The following is a 19308-nucleotide window of genomic DNA, read 5'->3' as shown; positions in this document are numbered from 1 at the left end:
TAAGGTTTAAGTAACTTCCTTTTAAAAGGGTTTTTCGCACTTTAACAATTCATATATCTAAGAATAAAGGCAGAATCAGTTACTTGCAAGTTTACCCCTTCTTGACATATGGCGAAGTGTACGTTGCAAGCTAAGGTATAAAATTTTATTCAATAAGCTTCTCCTTATGTTACCTATCGTCTCATAAAACCAGTTTCTACGAAGAGTCACTTTATAACTCTTCCTCAAACTAGGCGAGGACAAATTGTTATGATACTTACTATTACCGACCTATAACCAGGTTGGGTCTAGATCGAGTTCTACATGGTTCGCACTTTAATTTTGCATGACACTACGAGTTCGTGTGTAAGGCCCTCGCACCATTCTATGAGACCGGACGATATGGGTTCACACTTCATCACATAGGTGAACCCACAATATATAAACATGTGTTAAATATAGAGTAAGGTACGTGTCGACATGCATGGAACCTACCTATGATATCACATTTATAAACAGTAACTATATCATATAAATATACAACTACACCTATCTAAAGGACATATAGAAACACTCAAAAAAGTCTTTTTTTTTATCATTTTGAAAGTATCTACTACAAACTAAACATCTCCATTTTTGGATTGATAATCGAGACATAAAGGGAGCTCATTATTCCTTACCTTTTTCCCAGGATGAAAAACTCTTCCAACATCAAGCCTTCACGAAGGAGAAATTCAAAGAGGTGGTATTCCTAATTGGTGCTCTAAAATTTCCAGGGATCGATACTAAATTCGATTTTTTCTATCAACATTTCTAAGATGAAGTATAACATCTTACCACTAACTCAACCTTATCCTTCCTTCAATTGGGATTTATGATAGAGGAGCTCAATAAAACTATAATTACTCTAATCCCTAAAGGTGATTCTCAAGCCTTCCAAAAAAATTTTAGTCTCATCAACCCTTGCAATGTGGCCAACAAGATCATATCAAAGGTCTTTACCTGTAACAGCCCGATTTAGGGCCAAGTCAGAATAGTGGTCTCGGGACCACAAATCCAGAGTCGAATAAATTATTTTATAATTATTTAGATGTTATAGCATGTTTTTAAGAGTGCATGAAAAATTTGGTGAGTTAATTGAAAATGACTAAATCGCATAAAATGCAAAAGTCTTATTTTCATAGCTAAAAGTACCAAATAGCTAGAGAACCTAAATTAAGGGTATTTATAGGGAAATTAGACCCTTTAGGGAGGCATACTCAGCCATAGGAGACAAAAGTGGTCAAATTTTCAAAATTTGGTAAGTTAGGTGGCTTATTTTGACTAAAATAGGAGTAAATAAAGGAAAGATGATATCATCCCTTTTTCATCTTCTTTCTCCACTGAAAATCAGCCATTGAAGGTGGTTTGAAAGCTTAAAAATGTTATCAACTTGTAATCCTCAAAAGTAAGTGATTTTGATAGTTTTTCTTGATGATTTTTACATTTTTGAGACCCTTGAAGCATGAGCTTTCAAATGAGGGTACTATTTTGCTAAATGACTAAGATTTTAGGGTTTTACCATGAAAATATTTGTAAAGTTTGCTAAGTTTCTTAAGGAATAAAATGAGTCTTGGTGTCTAATAAACAACATTTGTGAAAGGTGTTAGCATGAAAACACCTAAAAGGACTATTTTGCATAAGTTGTAAAATAGATGATAAATGTGTGTTATAGTGGGAATTTGGAGTTGGCATAAGAGTAAAAAGGGTGCGGCTAGACTTAAGATAAGAAGAAATTTGATAAAAATTGATTTTAGAGCTTAGAGGCAAAAAGGTCATTTTGTCAAAGTCTAAGGGCAAAATGGTCATTTTACCAAATATATGAATTTTTGATTGCCTAATTTTAATTAGTGACTAAATAAGTACATTTTTCATTTATAGATCAAGAAATACCGAATCCGAACCTAGACCGAGTTAAAGACAAGCAAAACGACTAAATCGACTAGTTACCATATTTTATAATCCGAGGTAAGTTGTATGTAAATAGTACAACTCATTAATAATATATGTATTTGAATTGTATTGAAATTATTATAGTATAAATTGTGGAAATGAGAAAATGTGATGAGAATAGAGATAGTAGAACTCTCATTTGAACCTTACGAAATAAATCGGATATTCATGCCATGACGTTTGGGTCACTTGTGTGAGCTAGTGTAAGACATGTCGAGGACATGCATCAGTCACATTATGAGAGCCAATGTAAGACCATGCCTGGGACATGGCATCAACATTGAGACGATGCTAGTGTAAGACATGTCTACATGCTTCGGCCACGAGACGTAAGCCAGTGTAAGACATGTTTGGGACATGCATCGGCTACGAGATGTGTCAGTGTAAGACCATGTCTGGGACATGGCATCTGCACAGATATGCTAGAACTTGTGTAAGACCATGTCTGGGACATGGCATCGGCACATGACCCCATGTTTGAGGCTAAATGAATATCCGATAATGTTCCAAACAGTTCAACTGTGAAAGTATGATTTCAAGTTAACAAGGAAAGTATAACCATGTTGTGAGTGGTACGGGTACCTATATGGTATGTATGAAATGTGAGCTGAATATATGCTATATGAGGTGTATTGAATATTGATGAGTAAGTTTTTCTTATGCCACTTGTGTATTATGATACTTGTTGATGAATGGTAAAGTTATATTGTATATTTATTTATGTGCAACTTACTAAGCTTTATGCTTGCCCCCTCTCCTTTTTCATTTTCTTATAGTGCCTCCTATCTAGATCAAGGACCAAAAGAAGTCAGAGATATCAATCACACTATCAATCGAAGCATTCACTATAGTTTGATTTATATTTTTGAATATGGCATGTATAGGGCTTAGGCTTTACTATTTTTGTGTCATTGAGAACTGGCCAAATGCGTTGGCTTGGGTTGGAAACCCTTCATTTTGTATTAAGCCTTGAATGATGGCAAATATTCATTTTGATATATGCAAATGAAGTTACTCTCATGAATAAGTAATTGCTTAATTGATATGCAGTCTATTGTGGCTGATTGGTTTAAATAAGTTATTCTTGTATTGGTTTGGTTGCTTTTTTGTAGGTTGTGTAAGTAAGGGTGGCAAAGAGGCTTGGTAAATAACTTTATATCATCCACACAGGTAGACATACGGGCGTGTGTCTAGGCCATGTGTGACACATGGTCTGCCCCATGGGCGTGTGGTTTGGCCATGTGTCTCTTGCACGTAAAACTTTCAAGTCAGTATACATGGTAGTAAACACACAGGCAAAGACACAGGTGTGTGTCTTAGCCGTGTGATGGACACGGCCTAGCACACGGGTGTGTGTCTTAGTCGTGTGACATTTTTGGGATGCTGACATCAGAAATGGAATGTCCAAGCTTTTGCAAATGGGCTAGGACACAGGCGTGTCATGGCCGTGTGAAGGACATAGGCGTGTGGCAAGCCGTGTGAAAACCCTGTAGGTGTGCATTTAGAATTAATTCCACATGGGTGGAGGATACGGGCGTGTCCCTATATTACTTTAGGTCGTGTGAGCCACACAGGTCATCAACACGACCATGTTAAAATGGCCACACGGGCGTGGTACCCTTCTACACGGGCGTGTGCCCTGTTTCAAAGTCAAATGTTCTATAGATGGTTTAAGGGCCCGGGTTGATCCCAAATAGATTTCAATGGTCGATTTGAGGCTCGTAGGCCCATAAGAAAAAGTTTAAACTAGAAATAGAAAAAGTTTGAAATTGGACCAAGTCTTGGTAACTTGGGGAGCGTTTGTATGCATGAGATCGAGTTAGGTAATGCATCATATTCTGCTCCGGCATGGGTTAAGGGTATGGGGTGTTACATTTAGAGGTATCAAAGCTATGGTTTAGTCGGTTCTACGACTAACCTAGCGAGAGTACGAGTCTAGCTATACATGCCATAACTGTATATTGATAGTGTAACAACTTCTGACGATTATAAACTGTATTTTTTATATAGTAAATGGATCCTGATAGAGCCACAACGAATGACGTGGCGAATAACGTGTCGGCTCTCGTCGAAGGGACCGCGCCAGTTGAGAGTGAGCCCGTGACTATGGGCCAAGCCGGAGGGGCTAGAGAAGCCTATCTCCGAATGATGGATGCTTGGTATACGGAGTTCGTTCGTGCGAATTCGAACACTCCACCTCTCCCACCTCCTACGATTCCTTAGTATGCCTCGATAGCTCCGTAAGGCGCGGACTTGATCAGGAGGGAGAAGCCTCCGGTAGACAATATTAGGAAGCAAGAGGCCGAGGAATTCCGGGCTAACTTAGATAACGACCCTGAGAAAGTAGAGTTTTAGTTAGAGAATACCATCAGGGTATTTGATGAATTGTCGTGCACGCCTGAAGAGTGCATGAAGTGTGCAGTGTCACTCCTACGGGATTCGGCTTATCAGTGGTGGAATACTCTCGTGTCCTTTGTACCGAGAGAGGAACACTTGGGAATTCTTCCCGGAAGAATTTATGAAAAAAAGTATATTAGCCAAAAGGTTCATAGATCAAAAGAGGAAGGAATTCCTAGAGCTAAAGTAAGGCCGAGTGTCGGTGACGGAATATGAGCGTGAATTTGTGAGGCTCAGTAAGTATGCGCAGGAGTGCGTGTCTACAGAAGCTACTATGTGTAAAAGGTTCGAGGATGGTTTTAATGAAGATATCTGAGTATTTGTTAGCATCCTAGAACTAAGAGAATTTGTAGTGCTTGTTGAGAGAGTATTCAAGGCAGAAAAGCTGGTAAAGAGTGGAGGAAAGCGACTATTGAGTCGCGAGATTCAAAGAGGAGACAGATGGGGAAATCACATCAGTCCTTATCCAAGAGATCAAAAAAATTAGCTACCCGATCGAATGCTTTGGTAGGGTTTTTGAATAGAAACAAGAACCGGCAGAACAGAACTTCTAGAGCCTAGACCACTTCTGTCGCGATCTTCGGTAGTGCTCGGCCGAATAGGCCAGAATGTTCGCAATATGGTAGTCGTCACTTCGGTGAATGCTGGAGGAATGAAAGGGGCTATTTTAAGTGTGGATCATTAGAACATTTCATTCGAGACTGTCCTGAAATAGAAGAGAGAGAAAAAATGTAACACCCCAAACCCGGCCTAGACGTTACGGCCGAATTTGGCATGTCACATTGAAGTGTTTTTCGGAAACCATGTTTTTATTGAAAACCCTTCTTGATGTAAAACTCAGTGGAGCGTTATTGTAAAACTCATGTTTTAATTAAAAATCTTTTAAAAGAATATTTTCGTTATAGATTAAAGTGAATGGAAGCTGTGCACCAGGTAGGAAGCCAAAAAAGAGGAGGTGAGTCAATTAGACTGCTTAAGTACCCAGCTCTTCACGGATCCAATCCTAGACATCCACACAACCATTTCCACACTTTAACTGAGTGATTGTTTAGGGAAAACCAATTCGTTTAAAACCATTTGAAAAGGTTATTAATTTTGAAAACGTTTTCGTTGCGGAAGCCTTGCTTTGTTATCGCGATATTTTGCAATCAAGTAACCTTTTTAAAACGCACCCTAGAGCTATTCAATTTCAAACAGTTAAAATAATATCATATCTAAGCTAAAAAAAACATACTAAAAACAATTAAAAATAATTAAAGCGGCCTTATTACAAATTAAAACCCAAAAACATAAAGGAAATAATCTAAAATAAAAGTGAAGGTATAAACACTTATTTTAAACAGTCCACATGGCCACTCTGAATCCCTCTAGCTCCAAGTCCACCGATCTAAGGCTCACCTGCAAAGATGGGAAAAAGGGGTTGAGTTTGGAAAACTCAGTGTGTAAAGTATCCCAACCAGAGCCCAAATCAGTTCAAGCTTTACTGGGCCTAAGCCCTATTTAAAAATCAAAGTTAACTCAGCCTTAGCCCATATCAATATTAATCTGGGCCATAGCCCCTTACAGTATCAGAGCATACTAGGCCTAGTCCATGTCAGTATCAATCTGGGCCATAGCCCTATTACAACTCGAGATATATTGGGCCTTGCCCATATTAACACAGTTGGGCCCATTTCAATACAGTTGGCCCATAACAAAACAAATTCATATGATTAATGCATGATAACCCCATCCAACCCCGCACTTGCCTCCGTCCATCCTTACACTTCACGTGGGAATAAATCACCCACGCCATCCGTACACTTACGAGTGTTAGCACCGATTCTGGCACTAACTATAATCCGCAAAGAAAGCTACTTATATCGTAATAGGTGGCACGACCACCGTAATGTGTTCGCCCTCCATAACAAAACCCAACCTCATGCAGTATGACATGTATGCAGAATATATATATATAATTAACAAGGCATGCTTCAGAAAGACAGTCAGATTATAGGGTAAGAACAGTTATTTACCCTCGAGGGGCGTAATCGTAAACTTACCCCTTTAGGGGTATTACGGTAATTCTACCTTTCAAAGGTATTTCAGTAATTTTATCAGTCTTTTTAGGGTTTCATGGTCATTACAGCTATTAACGTATTAACAGAAACACTTACCGATCGTTTTTACCGAATTAGGCCTGTTGGCCTATTAACCCGAGTTTGGCCCATTAAGCCCAAATATACCGAATTGCACAAATTTGTGCACTCTACAATCTTACCACTTGTGATTACCAAAATTAACAACCAAACCATCTCACAAGCGCTCGGACGCTCGCAAGTTCACATAATGTCTGCTTTTTGGCATTTCGGCTTTTCGGCTTTTGCCGATCTAGTCTATGAGTGGGTGTCGTTCACACACCTGATTTGCGACAACTGCTACCGAAATTTCCCATGATATCCTACAATCGTCACTACAATGATAGCCATTATAAACTTACTTACCATAATCGGCCATCCATACCTATGGCCCTTGAGATCCTACCTTTGCCAAAACTAGAGACTAGATCTAGATCTAGTCGTTCCACTTGTCCAAGCCTTCAATCAGTAGCCTCTGGGAAGCAAATCAATTGTTACAACCCTTAGAGCCTTAAGCTCCAATCGACAGCCTCCCTATGCCTTTAGGGATTTTGGCTTTTATAAAACTCAAAATAAAGAATAGATTTGAGTGCCTACCTTAGGTTCTTTCAACCAAAATGATTCCACTTCAGTTTCTACTCAGATCTGACGCAGATCCAGCCCTTAAACACTAGTAGAAATAGAAACTTAGAGATCTAATGATTCGGCTATATGTCCCTAAAAACTATGGTGTTTTTAGCTTTTGGAACTGTGAAGAGGAAGATGATTTGGTATGGTGGTTTTTGTAGTGGTATTGCCGATAGGGGTTGAGGTTTAGAGGATGTGAAAATTGACCAAAAGAGATGAAGAAAATAGGAGGATTTTGGCTAGAAGAAATCGACACAAGAAACAACTTTTGGGATTTCGGCTTTTATGGCAATCGGCTATAGAGGTTTAGAAAAGAATGGGAATGAAAGAGGAGATGAGTAGAATGGTAGGAATGTTTTAGCTAGAGAAGAAAAGAAGGAGAAAAAGAAAATAGAAGAAGAAAAGAGAAGAGAAGGAAGAATTCGGCACTCAGGAGATCTAACTTTATTTTTTTTTGAGATACTGAGAAGAGAATAGAATGAAAGGGAAGGCTCTAGGTGGCTAACCCTAATTGGGCAAAACAAAAAGAAAATAAAGCTTGCCCTAATGGCCATTCAGACCCACGGCCCAACCTTCCTAAAGCCCTAACCAAATTTCCACTTAAGCTCTATCACATGCCTGGCACATGCACACAATAAAAGTAACAATACGCTTACATTGTGACTTGAGCTCTAGCTCCCCCTAAACATCCACACGTCACTCCCCAAACACCTAGATGGCGCCACATGCCACTTTACCATAGATCTTTTTGTGTCCTTTTTTACCATCTCAACTTTAAAAGCCCATATCGCCAGAACCCTTTCTCCCAAAATTAAAATTCAGGAATTGCCTCGAATTAAATTTACTCTTGGGCCTTTTTTCCCACACCATAAACCCTTCGTAATTTATTTAATTACTAAACTAAACATACGAAATAATAATAATAACATCCAAATTATTCAGGCCGTTTTCCACCCGAACCCAGACTCAAGGCCCAATACTTCCAGGCCCAAAAATCGGGATGTTACAATTCTACTCCCCTTAAAGAACTTTCGTCCTCGAAATTTTCTAACTATCAACTAACCGTATTACTGAAGTCAAACCACTATGCTTTTGTTGCGCACTCTAATTAAAAATAATTCTTAGTACGACCCAGAACGTCTAATTACCAAAGTAAAGAAACATCTATCAAGTACGCATACAACTCGTAACACACACTTAAATAAAATAAGCTTGGCAATCCTGAGCTCGATGCTCCTTGGACCCACATCTAAAGCATGCTCCTGTCTTCCTATGGTATTCACCCGGATGATGCCCGTTGCAGTTCTTGCAGGTTGGAAAGTTTGGTCGTGTCTTAACATGTTTCACAGAACAAGGCTCAGTCTTCTGAGAACTAGAATCCTTCCTCTTCTTACACTCCAAGCACCCTACTTGAAGCGTTTCCCTAATTTCCTTAACATTGGTCTCCAATACTTCTTCTACCACTTTCCTTACTAACTCGACCAGTGCCTCAGTCCCAAGCTCCGAGTTACCGCTACCCGAAGTTGGCAGACTTCGCTTGCCCTCAGATTCTATATCAACACTCTACATTATCAGCATGCATAACAATAACTACCAAGATCTCGATTCAAAAATTTCAGTAATTATACAGATGTCCTATGCATAAAGAGTATTTCAAAGTTCTTGTTTTCGCAGTATCGTATCCTAGCTACAGTCTCAGTCTTCTAAAGTTTTCAATTTTCCCTACTGTCTCAGTTTCTATAGTTTCAATATTACCCTAACTACAGAATCATAGTAGGGTCTCAGTACTATCTATAGTAGTATAACAATATTTCAGTACAATACAGAATAAAAATACTTACAGACTTGGTGCTGGGGATTCAGTGTGCCACTTCTTCGGTTATCAAATTTCAGAAACGCAGAAAAACTTAAACCATTTTAAGATTGAACCTTAAAACATGTATACCTTGTAAAATATCTTTGAAAAGAATTTTCCAAAACCGTTTCCAAAATACCCTTATTGGGGCTAAGTTTAGCAAAGTTTTTCGAAAAACTTTTCAGACCCTGATCCAAAGCCGAGTTATTATAACCGGGCTCTGATACCACTAAATGTAACACCCCAAACCCGGCCCAGACGTTACGGCCAAATTCGGCGTGTCACATTGAAGTGTTTTTCGGAAACCATGTTTTTATTGAAAACCCTTCTTGATGTAAAACTCATTGGAGCGTTATTGTAAAACTCATGTTTTAATTAAAAATCTTTGAAAAGAATATTTTCGTTATAGATTAAAGTGAATGGAAGTTGTGCACCAGGAAGGAAGCCAGAAAAGAGGAGGTGAGTCAATTAGACTGCTTAAGTACCCAGCTCTTCACGGATCCAATCCTACACATCCACACAACCATTTCCACACTTTAACTGAGTGATTGTTTAAGGAAAACCAATTTGTTTAAAACCATTTGAAAAGGTTATTACTTTTGAAAACATTTTCGTTGCGGAAGCCTTGCTTTGTTATCGCGATATTTTACAATCAAGTAACCTTTTTAAAACGCACCCTAGAGCTATTCAATTTCAAACAGTTAAAACAATATCATATCTAAGCTAAAAAAACATACTAAAAACAACTAAAAATAATTAAAGCGGCCTTATTACAAATTAAAACCCAAAAATATAAAGGAAATAATCTAAAATAAAAGTGAAGGTATAAACACTTATTTCAAACAGTCCATATGGCCACTCTAAATCCCTCTAGCTCCAAGTCTACCGATCTAAGGCTCACCTGCAAAGATGGGAAAAAGGGGGTGAGTTTGGAAAACTCAATGTGTAAAGTATCCCAACCAGAGCCCAAATCAGTTCAAGCTTTACTGGGCTTAAGCCCTATTTAGAAATCAGAATTAACTCAGCCTTAGCCCATATCAATATTAATCTGGGCCATAGCCCCTTACAGTATCAGAGTATATTGGGCCTAGTCCATGTCAGTATCAATCTGGGCCATAGCCCTATTACAACTCGAGATATATTGGGCCTTGCCCATATTAACACAGTTGGGCCCATTTCAATACAATTGGCCATAACAAAACAGCCTCATATGATTAATGCATGATAACCCCATCCAACCCTGCACTTGCCTCCGTCCATCCCTACACTTCCTGTAGGGAATATATCACCCACGCCATCCGTACACTTACAGTGTTAGCACCGATTCTATGGCACTAACTATAATCCGACAAAAGTCGCTTATATCGTAATCGTGGCACGACCACCGAACGGTTCGTCCTCCATAGCAAAGCCCAACCCCATGTAGTATGAAATGTATGCAGAATATATATATAATTAACAAGGCATGCTTCAGAAAGACAGTCAGATTATAGGGTAAGAACAGTTATTTTCCCTCGAGGGGCGTAATCGTAAACTTACCCCTTTAGGGGTATTACGATAATTCTACCTTACAGAGGTATTTCAGTAATTTTATCAGTCTTTTTAGGGTTTCATGGTCATTACATCTATTAACGTATTAACAGAAACACTTACCAAGCATTTTTACCGAATTGGGCCCGCTGGCCTATTAACCCGAGTTCAGCCCATTAAGCCCAAATATACCGAAGTGCACGAATTTGCGCACTCTGCAATCTTACCGCTTGTGATTACCAAAATTAACAACCAAACCATCTCACGAGCGCTCGGACGCTCGCAAGTTCACATAATACTGGCTTTTCAGCATTTCGGCTTTTCGGATTTTGCCGATCTAGTCTATGAGTGGGTGTCATTTACACACCTGATTTGCGACAACTGCTACCGAAATTTCCCATTATATCCTACAATTTTCACTAGACATATCAGATCCAAAATACAATGACAACCATTATAAACTTACTTACCATAATCGGCCATCCATACCTGTGGCCCTTGAGATCCTACCTTTGCCAAAACTAGAGACTAGATCTAGATCTAGTCGTTCCACTTGTCCAAGCCTTCAATCAGTAGCCTCTGGAAAACAAATCAATTGTTACAACCCTTAGAGCCTTAAGCTCCAATCGACAGCCTCCCTATGCCTTTAGGGATTTTGGCTTTTCTAAAACTCGAAATAAAGAATAGATTTGAGTACCTACCTCAGGTTCTTTCATCCAAAATGATTCCATTTTAGTTTCTAATCAGATCTAACACAGATCCAGCCCTTAAACACTAGTAGAAATAGAAACTTAGAGATCTAAAGATTCGGCTATATGTCCCTAAAAATTATGGTGTTTTCGGCTTTTGGAACTGTGAAGAGGAAGATGATTTGGTATGGTGGTTTTTGCAGTGGTATTGCAGACAGGGGTTGAGGTTTAGAGGATGTGAAAATTGACCAAAAGAGATGAAGAAAATAGGAGGATTTTGGCTAGAAGAAATCGACACAAGAAATAACTTTTGGGATTTCGGCTTTTATGGCAATCGGCTATAGAGGTTTAGAAAAGAATGGGAATGAAAGAGGAGATGAGTAGAATGGTAGGAATGTTTAGGCTAGAGAAGAAAAGAAGGAGAAAAAGAAAATAGAAGAAGAGAGGAGAAGAGAAGGAAGAATTCGGCACTCAGGAGAACTAACTTTGCGTTTTTCGGCTTTTTGAGATACTGAGAAGAGAATAGAATGAAAAGGAAAGCTCTAGGTGGCTAACCCTAATTCGACAAATCAAAAAGAAAATAAAGCTTGCCCTACTGGCCATTCAGACCCACGGCCCAACCTTCCTAAAGCCCTAACCGAATTTCCACTTAAGCTCTATCACATGCCTGGCACATGCACACAATAAAAGTAACAATACGCTTACATTGTGACTTGAACTCTGGCTCCCCTAAAACATCCACACGTCACTCCCCAAACACCTAGGTGGTGCCACATGCCACTTTACCACAGATCTTTTTGTGTCCTATTTTACCATCTCAACTTTAAAAGCCCATATCGCCAGAACCCTCTCTCCCAAAATTAAAATTCAGGAATTGCCTCGAATTAAATTTACTCTTGGGCCTTTTTTCCCACACCATAAATCCTTCATAATCTATTTAATTACTAAACTAAACATACAAAATAATATTAATAACATCCAAATTATTCAGGTCATTTTCCACCCGAACCCAGACTCAAGGCCCAATACTTCCAGGCCCAAAAATTAGGGTGTTACAAAAAAAGCAAGAAGCGAAGGCAAGTAGTGCTCCTTTGAGAGGTAGACCACAAAAGAACCCCGAAAGCGGGGCTGCTAGCAGAGGTGCGCCAATAGATACTATAGTGAGGTCTGAGGGCAGAACGCCTGCAAGGACTTACGCTATTCGTGCTCATGAAGAGGCCGAATCTCTCGATGTGATCACGGGTACCTTTTTTATCCATGAAATATCTGTTGTTGCTTTAATTGACCCAGGGTCTACCCACTCTTATATTTGTACAGAATTGATACCTCGTATGAACATGATAGTAGAGTCCACTGAGTTTGTGGTAAAAGTGTCCAACCCTTTAGGCAGGCATGTGCTAGCGGACCAAGTATGTAGAAATTGTCCTTTGAAAATTAGATATCATTGTTTTTCGGCTAGCTTGATGTTATTTTCGTTTAATAAATTTGATGTAATTCTTGGGATAGATTGGCTGACTTCTCATAGTGTTGTAGTGGACTGTAGGAGAAAAGTTATTGAGTTGAAATGTGAAGACAGAATTGTTCTTCGGGTTGGACCAAATGAGTCAGATAATTTGCCTGTAATAGTATCGTCTTTGACTGCTGAGAAATATTTATGAAAAGGATATGAAGCTTACTTAGCTTTGGTGTTGAATACTCAAGTGTCTAGGTTGAAGATTGAATCGGTGCCAGTGGTTTGTGAGTTTACAGACGAGTTTCCAGAGGAATTACTTGGATTACCTCCAATGAGGAAAGTTGAGTTTGGAATCAAGTTGGTCCCCGATACGACACCCATCTCGATTGCTCCATCTAGGATGGCTCCTACGAAGTTAAAGGAGTTGAAAGCTCAACTACAAGAGTTAACTAACAAGGGCCTTGCGAGACCGAGTTTTCCCTGTGGGGTGCTCCGGTACTCTTTGTGAAAAAAGAAAGATGAGTCGATGAGGTTATGTATCGACTATATCCAGCTCAATAAGGTAACAGTGAAGAACAAGTATCCTTTGCCAAGGATTGATGACTTAGTTGATCAGTTAAAGGGAGTCACTGTATTTTTCAAGATTGGCCTGAGGTCAGGATACTACCAGTTAAGGGTGAAAGAGCAAGATATACCGAAGATTACGTTTCGGACAAGATACGGGCATTATGAGTTCCTTGTCAAGCACTTTGGTCTAACTAATGCCCCAGTGGTGTTTATGGATTTGATGAACTGCATTTTCCGACCGTATTTGGATAAGTTCGTGGTGGTCTTTATCGATGACATATTGATTTACTCGCGTGATGAGAGTGAGCACACGAAGCATTTGAGGACTGTATTACAGACCCTGAGAGACAAACAATTGTACGCCAAGTTTAGTAAGAGCAAATTCTGGCTTAAGGAGGTTGGATTTCTAGGACACATTGTGTCGGGTGACGGGATTAGAGTTGACCCAACCTAAATCTCGACTATTGTTGAATAGAAACCGCCGAAGAATGTGACAGAGGTCCGAAGCTTTTTGGGTTTGGCTGGATACTATAGGTGGTTTGTAAACAGATTCTCTATGATAGCTACCTTGATGACAAGACTGCTGTAAAAATATGTCAAGTTCGAATGGACAGAAAAGTGCCAACAGAGTTTTAAACAATTAAAGGCTTTGTTGACCGAAGCCCCAGTGTTAGTGCAACCAGAGTCGGGTAAGGAATTTATGATATATACCGATGCCTCCTTGAATGGTTTGGGGTGCGTGCTTATGCAAGAAGGCAAGGTTATAGCCTATACCTCAAGACAGCTAAAGCCACATGAGAAAAATTACTCGACGCACAATCTAGAGTTGGCCGCCATTGTGTTCACATTGAAGAGTTGGAGGCACCATTTGTATGGAAAGAAATGCGGAGTATTCACTGACCACAAAAATCTCAAGTATTTAATGACACAAAAGGAATTCAATCTACAGTAACGAAGGTGGCTAGAGCTAATAAAGGATTATGAGCTGATAATTAACTATCACCCGGGAAAGGCGAATGTAGTCGACGACTCCTTGAGTAGAAAGTCATTGTTCACCTTGAGAGCCATGAATACTCAGTTGGCTATATCTACCGATGGTTCAGTCGTAGCAGAGTTCAGAGCTAGACCAACATTTCTACAAGAGATCTATGAAGCTCAAAAAGATGATAAGGAGTTGCAAGTTAAGATGACTCAGTGTGAGATGGAATATGAATCCAAGTTTCGTATTGGTGTTGATGGATGTTTAATGTTCAAAAATAGAGTTTGTGTACCCAAGGAAAACGAGCTTATTTAGAAGATTTTGCGAGAGGCACATAGTGGTTGTTTGTCCGTCCACCCAGGCAATGTAAAAATGTACAACGACCTGAAGAAAATGTATTGGAGATCGGGGATGAAAATAGATATTTCAGAGTTCGTCCCCAAGTGTCTTGTGTGTCAGCAAGTGAAGGCTGAACACCAAGTACCTTTGGGTCTACTTCACTATATCATGGTCCTCGAGTGGAAGTAGGATCAAATCACTATGGATTTTGTGACGGGTTTCCTGGTAACCCCGAAGAAAAAGGTTGCTATTTAGGTTGTTGTGGATAGGCTAACAAAGTTGACACGTTTTATACCAGTGTGTACCGACTACTCCCTTGAGAGATTGGCTAAATTGTATGTTTCTAAGATTGTGAAACTACACGGAGTGCCCTTATCAATTGTTTCAGATAGGGACCCGAGATTTACCTTGAGGTTTTGGAAAAAGTTACAAGAGGCATTGGGAACAAAGCTGAGTTTTAGCACAGCATTTCATCCACAAATCGACGGCCAGTCGGAAAGAGTGATTCAAATTTTAGAAGGCATGTTGCGGTGTTATGTTCTCGAGTTTCAAGGTAGTTGGGAAAGGTACTTACCATTGGTTGAATTCGCCTATAACAACAGTTATCAGACAAGTCTAAAAATGGCGCCTTATGAGGTTTGTATGGGCGAAATTCCGAATGTCCTTATATTGGACAGAGCTTAGAGAAAGTCAACTTCACGGGGTCTATTTAATCAAAGAGACTGAAGAGAAAGTTAAAGTGATTCGTGACTGCTTGAAGGCCTCCTGGGATAGACAGAAATCCTACGCGGATTTGAAACAAAAGGAAATTGAGTTTCAAGTCAGTGATAAGGTATTTTTGAAAGTATCCCTATGGAGGAAAGTCCTCAAATTTGGTAGAAAAGGCAAGTTGAGTCCTCGTTTCATAGGACCTTATGAGGTTATCGAGAGAGTAGAACCGGTTGCCTATCGATTGGCTTTGCCACCAAAGTTGGAAAAGATTCACGATGTGTTTCATTAATCCATGCTACGTCGATACAGATTAGACCCTTCGTACGTGATTGCACCGACAAAGGCTGAGATTTATCCGGACATGACTTATGGCGAAGACCCGGTCAAGATTTTAGCTCGAGAAGTCAAACAGTTGAGAAATAAAAGCATAGTGCTCTTGAAAGTTTTGTGGCAGAGATATGGATTTAGGGAAGTCACATGGGAACCCGAGGAAACTATGAGAGATCAGTACCCAAACTTATTCACCGGTAAGATTTTCGGGAACGAAAATCCCTAAGAGGGAGAAATGTAACAGCCAGATTTAGGACCTAGTCAGAACAGTGGTCTTGGGACCACAAATCCAGAGTCAAATAAATTATTTTATAATTATTTAGATATTATAGCATGTTTTTAAGAGTGCATGAAAATTTGGTGAGTTAATTGTGACGTTTATGAGCCCAATTGTGAAAAATGACTAAATCGCATAAAATGCAAAAGTCCTATTTTGATAGCTAAAAGTACCAAATAGCTAGAGAACCTAAATTGAGGGTATTTATAGGGCAATTAGACCCTTTAGGGAGGCATGCTCGGCCATAGGAGACAAAAGTGGTCAAATTTTCAAAATTTGGTAAGTTAGGTGGCTTATTTTGACTAAAATAGGAGTAAATAAAGGAAAGATGATATCATCAATTTTTCATCTTCTTTCTCCACCGAAAATCAGCCATTAAAGGGGTTTTGAAAGCTTAAAAATTTTAGCAACTTGTAATCCTCAAAAGCAAGTGATTTTGATAGTTTTTCTTAATGATTTTTACATTTTTGAGACCCTTGAAGCATGAGCTTTCAAATGAGGGTAATATTTTGCTAAATGATTAAGTGTTTAGGGTTTTGCCATGAAAATATTTGTAATGTTTTCTAAGTTGCTTAAGGAATAAAATGAGTCTTGGGTGTCTAATAAACAACATTTGTGAAAGGTGTTAGCATGAAAACACCTAAAAGAACTATTTTGCATAAGTTGTAAAATAGATGATAAATGTGTGTTATAGTGGGAATTTGGAGTTGGTATAAGAGTAAAAAGGGCTCGGCTAGACTTAAGATAAGAAGAAATTCGATAAAAATTAATTTTCGAGCCTAGGGGCAAAATGGTCATTTGTCAAATTCTAGGGGCAAAATGGTCATTTTACCAAATATATGAATTTTTGATTTCCTAATTTTAATTAGTTACTAAATAAGTATATTTTTCTATTATAGATCAAGAAATACCGAATCCAAACCTAGATCGGGGGAAAGCCAAGCAAACAGACTAAATCGACTAGTCGCCACATTTTGTAATCCGAGGTAAGTTGTATGTAAATAGTACAACTACATTAATAATATATGTATTTTAATTGTATTAAAATTATTATAGCATAAATTTCTTGATTGTGGAAATGAGAAAATGTGATGAGAATAGAGATAGTAGAATTCCCGGTTGAACCTTAGGAAATAAATCGGATATTCATGCCATGATGTTTAGGTCACTTGTGTGAGCTAGTGCAAGACATGTCTGGGACATTCATCGGCCACATTATGAGAGCCAGTGTAAGACCATGTTTGGGACATGGCATCGGCATTGAGACGAGTGCTAGTGTAAGACATGTCTACATGCTTCGGCCACGAGACGTAAGCCAGTGTAAGACATGTTTGGGACATGCATCGGCTATGAGATGTGTTAGTGTAAGACCATGTCTGGAAATGGCATCGGTATAGATATGCTAGAACTTGTGTAAGACCATGTCTGGGACATGGCATCGGCACCTGACCCCATGTTTGAGGCTAAATGAATATCCGATAATGTTCTAAATGGTTCAACAGTGAAAGTATGATTTCAAGTTAACAAGAAAAGTATAACCGTGTTGTGAGTGGTACAAGTACCTATATGGTATGTATGAAATGTGAGCTGAATATATGCTATATGAGGTGTATTGAATATTGATGAGTAAGTTTTGCTTATGCCACTTGTGTATTATGAAACTTGTTGATGAATGGTAAAGTTATGTTGTATATTTATTTATGTGCAACTTACTAAGCTTTATGCTTACTCCCTCTCCTTTTTGCCGCCTATCTAGCTCAAGGACCAAAGGAAGTCAGAGATATCGATCACACTATCAATCGAAGCATTCGGTATAGTTTATATTTTTGAATATGGCATGTACAGGGCTTAGGCTTTACTATTTTTTTGCGATTGAGAATTGGCCAAATGCGTTGGCTTGGGTTGGAAACCCTTCATTTTGTATTAAGCCTTGAATGATGGCAAATATTCATTTTGATATATGCAAATGAAGTTACTTTAAGTAATTGCTTCATTGATATGTAGTCTATTGTGGCTGATTGGTTTAAATAAGTTATTATTGTATTGGTTTGGTTGCTTTTGTGTAGGTTGTGTAAGTAAAGGTGGCAAAGAGGCTTGGTAAATAGCGTTATATCATCCACACGAGTAGACACACAGGTGTGTCTCTAGGCCGTGTGTGACACATAGTCTGCCCCATGGGTGTGTGGTCCAGCCGTATGTCTGCTGCACGTAAAAATTTCAAGTCAGTATACATGGTAGTAAACATACGGTCGTGTGTCTCAGCCGTCTGATGGAAACGGCCTAGCACATGAGCGTGTGCCTTGGCCGTGTGACATTTTGGGGATGCTGACGTCAAAAACAGAATGTCCATGTTTTTGCACACGGGATAGGACACGGGCGTGTGTCAGTCTGTGTAAAAACCCCTGTAGGTGTGCATTTAGAATTAATTCCACACGGGTGGAGGCACGGGCGTGTCCCTGTATTGCTTAGGCCGTGTGAGCCACACGGGTTATCAACATGACCATGTTGAAATGGCCACATGGGCATGTTGCCCTTCTACATGGGCGTGTGCCCTGTTTCAAAGTCAAATTTTCTATAGATGGTTTAAGGGCTCGGGTTGATCCCGAATAGTTTTCAATGGTCGATTTGGGGCTCGTAGGCCCATAATAAGAAGTTTAAAGTAGAAATTGAAAAAAGTTCTAAATTGGACAAAGTCTTGGTAACTTGGGGAACGTTTGTGTGAATGAGATCAAGTTAGGTAATGCCTCATATTCTGCCCCGGCGTGAGTTACGAGTATGGGGTGTTACATTACCAACCAACTTAAGAAAATTCTTCCTAGCCTTATCTCATGCCACCAAAATATGTTTGTCCCTAGTCACCTTATTTTAGATAACATTATTTTTGGAAGTGAAATTTTGCACACTATTAGGAGAAAGACAAATCGAAAAGGACCTCTGATTGCTTTTAACATCTATATAAGCAAGGCTTTCAATAAGATTAGTTTAAACTTTTTTAAAGCCACAGTCGAAGGCATGAATTTCAATAATAATAAAAATAGGTAAATCTAACCTACCAATGTATCTCCACAAATCTCTTATCAAATCTAGGTAAATAATTCACTTACGAAACCATTCCAGTCCTTTACGAGACTTTGACAAATTTATATCTTTTCATCCTCTACATGAACACCCTCTCATTAATTTTCTAAAGTTAATATGTCATTAAAGGCGTGAAAATTTGTAGAGTCGCCCTTTATCAATCACCAGTTGTTTGTTGCTAAATGCTACATTTTCTTTAATGCTTGTCTAATCTTGCAAAACCATCAAGGCTATTCTTACCAATTTTTGCAACTTATTTGGCCTTCTTATTGACTTCAACAAACTTGAACTCTACCTCAACCCTTCAACTAAATCACAAATAAAGAGATGGCTCAGTGGTATTTTGAATGCTAATAAGGTTAATCATCTTAGCAAATATCCCAAGTTT

Source organism: Gossypium arboreum, chromosome 6, assembly GCF_025698485.1.
Source record: "Gossypium arboreum isolate Shixiya-1 chromosome 6, ASM2569848v2, whole genome shotgun sequence".
Taxonomy (NCBI): domain Eukaryota; kingdom Viridiplantae; phylum Streptophyta; class Magnoliopsida; order Malvales; family Malvaceae; genus Gossypium; species Gossypium arboreum.
Note: the sequence above shows the minus strand (reverse complement) of the source record.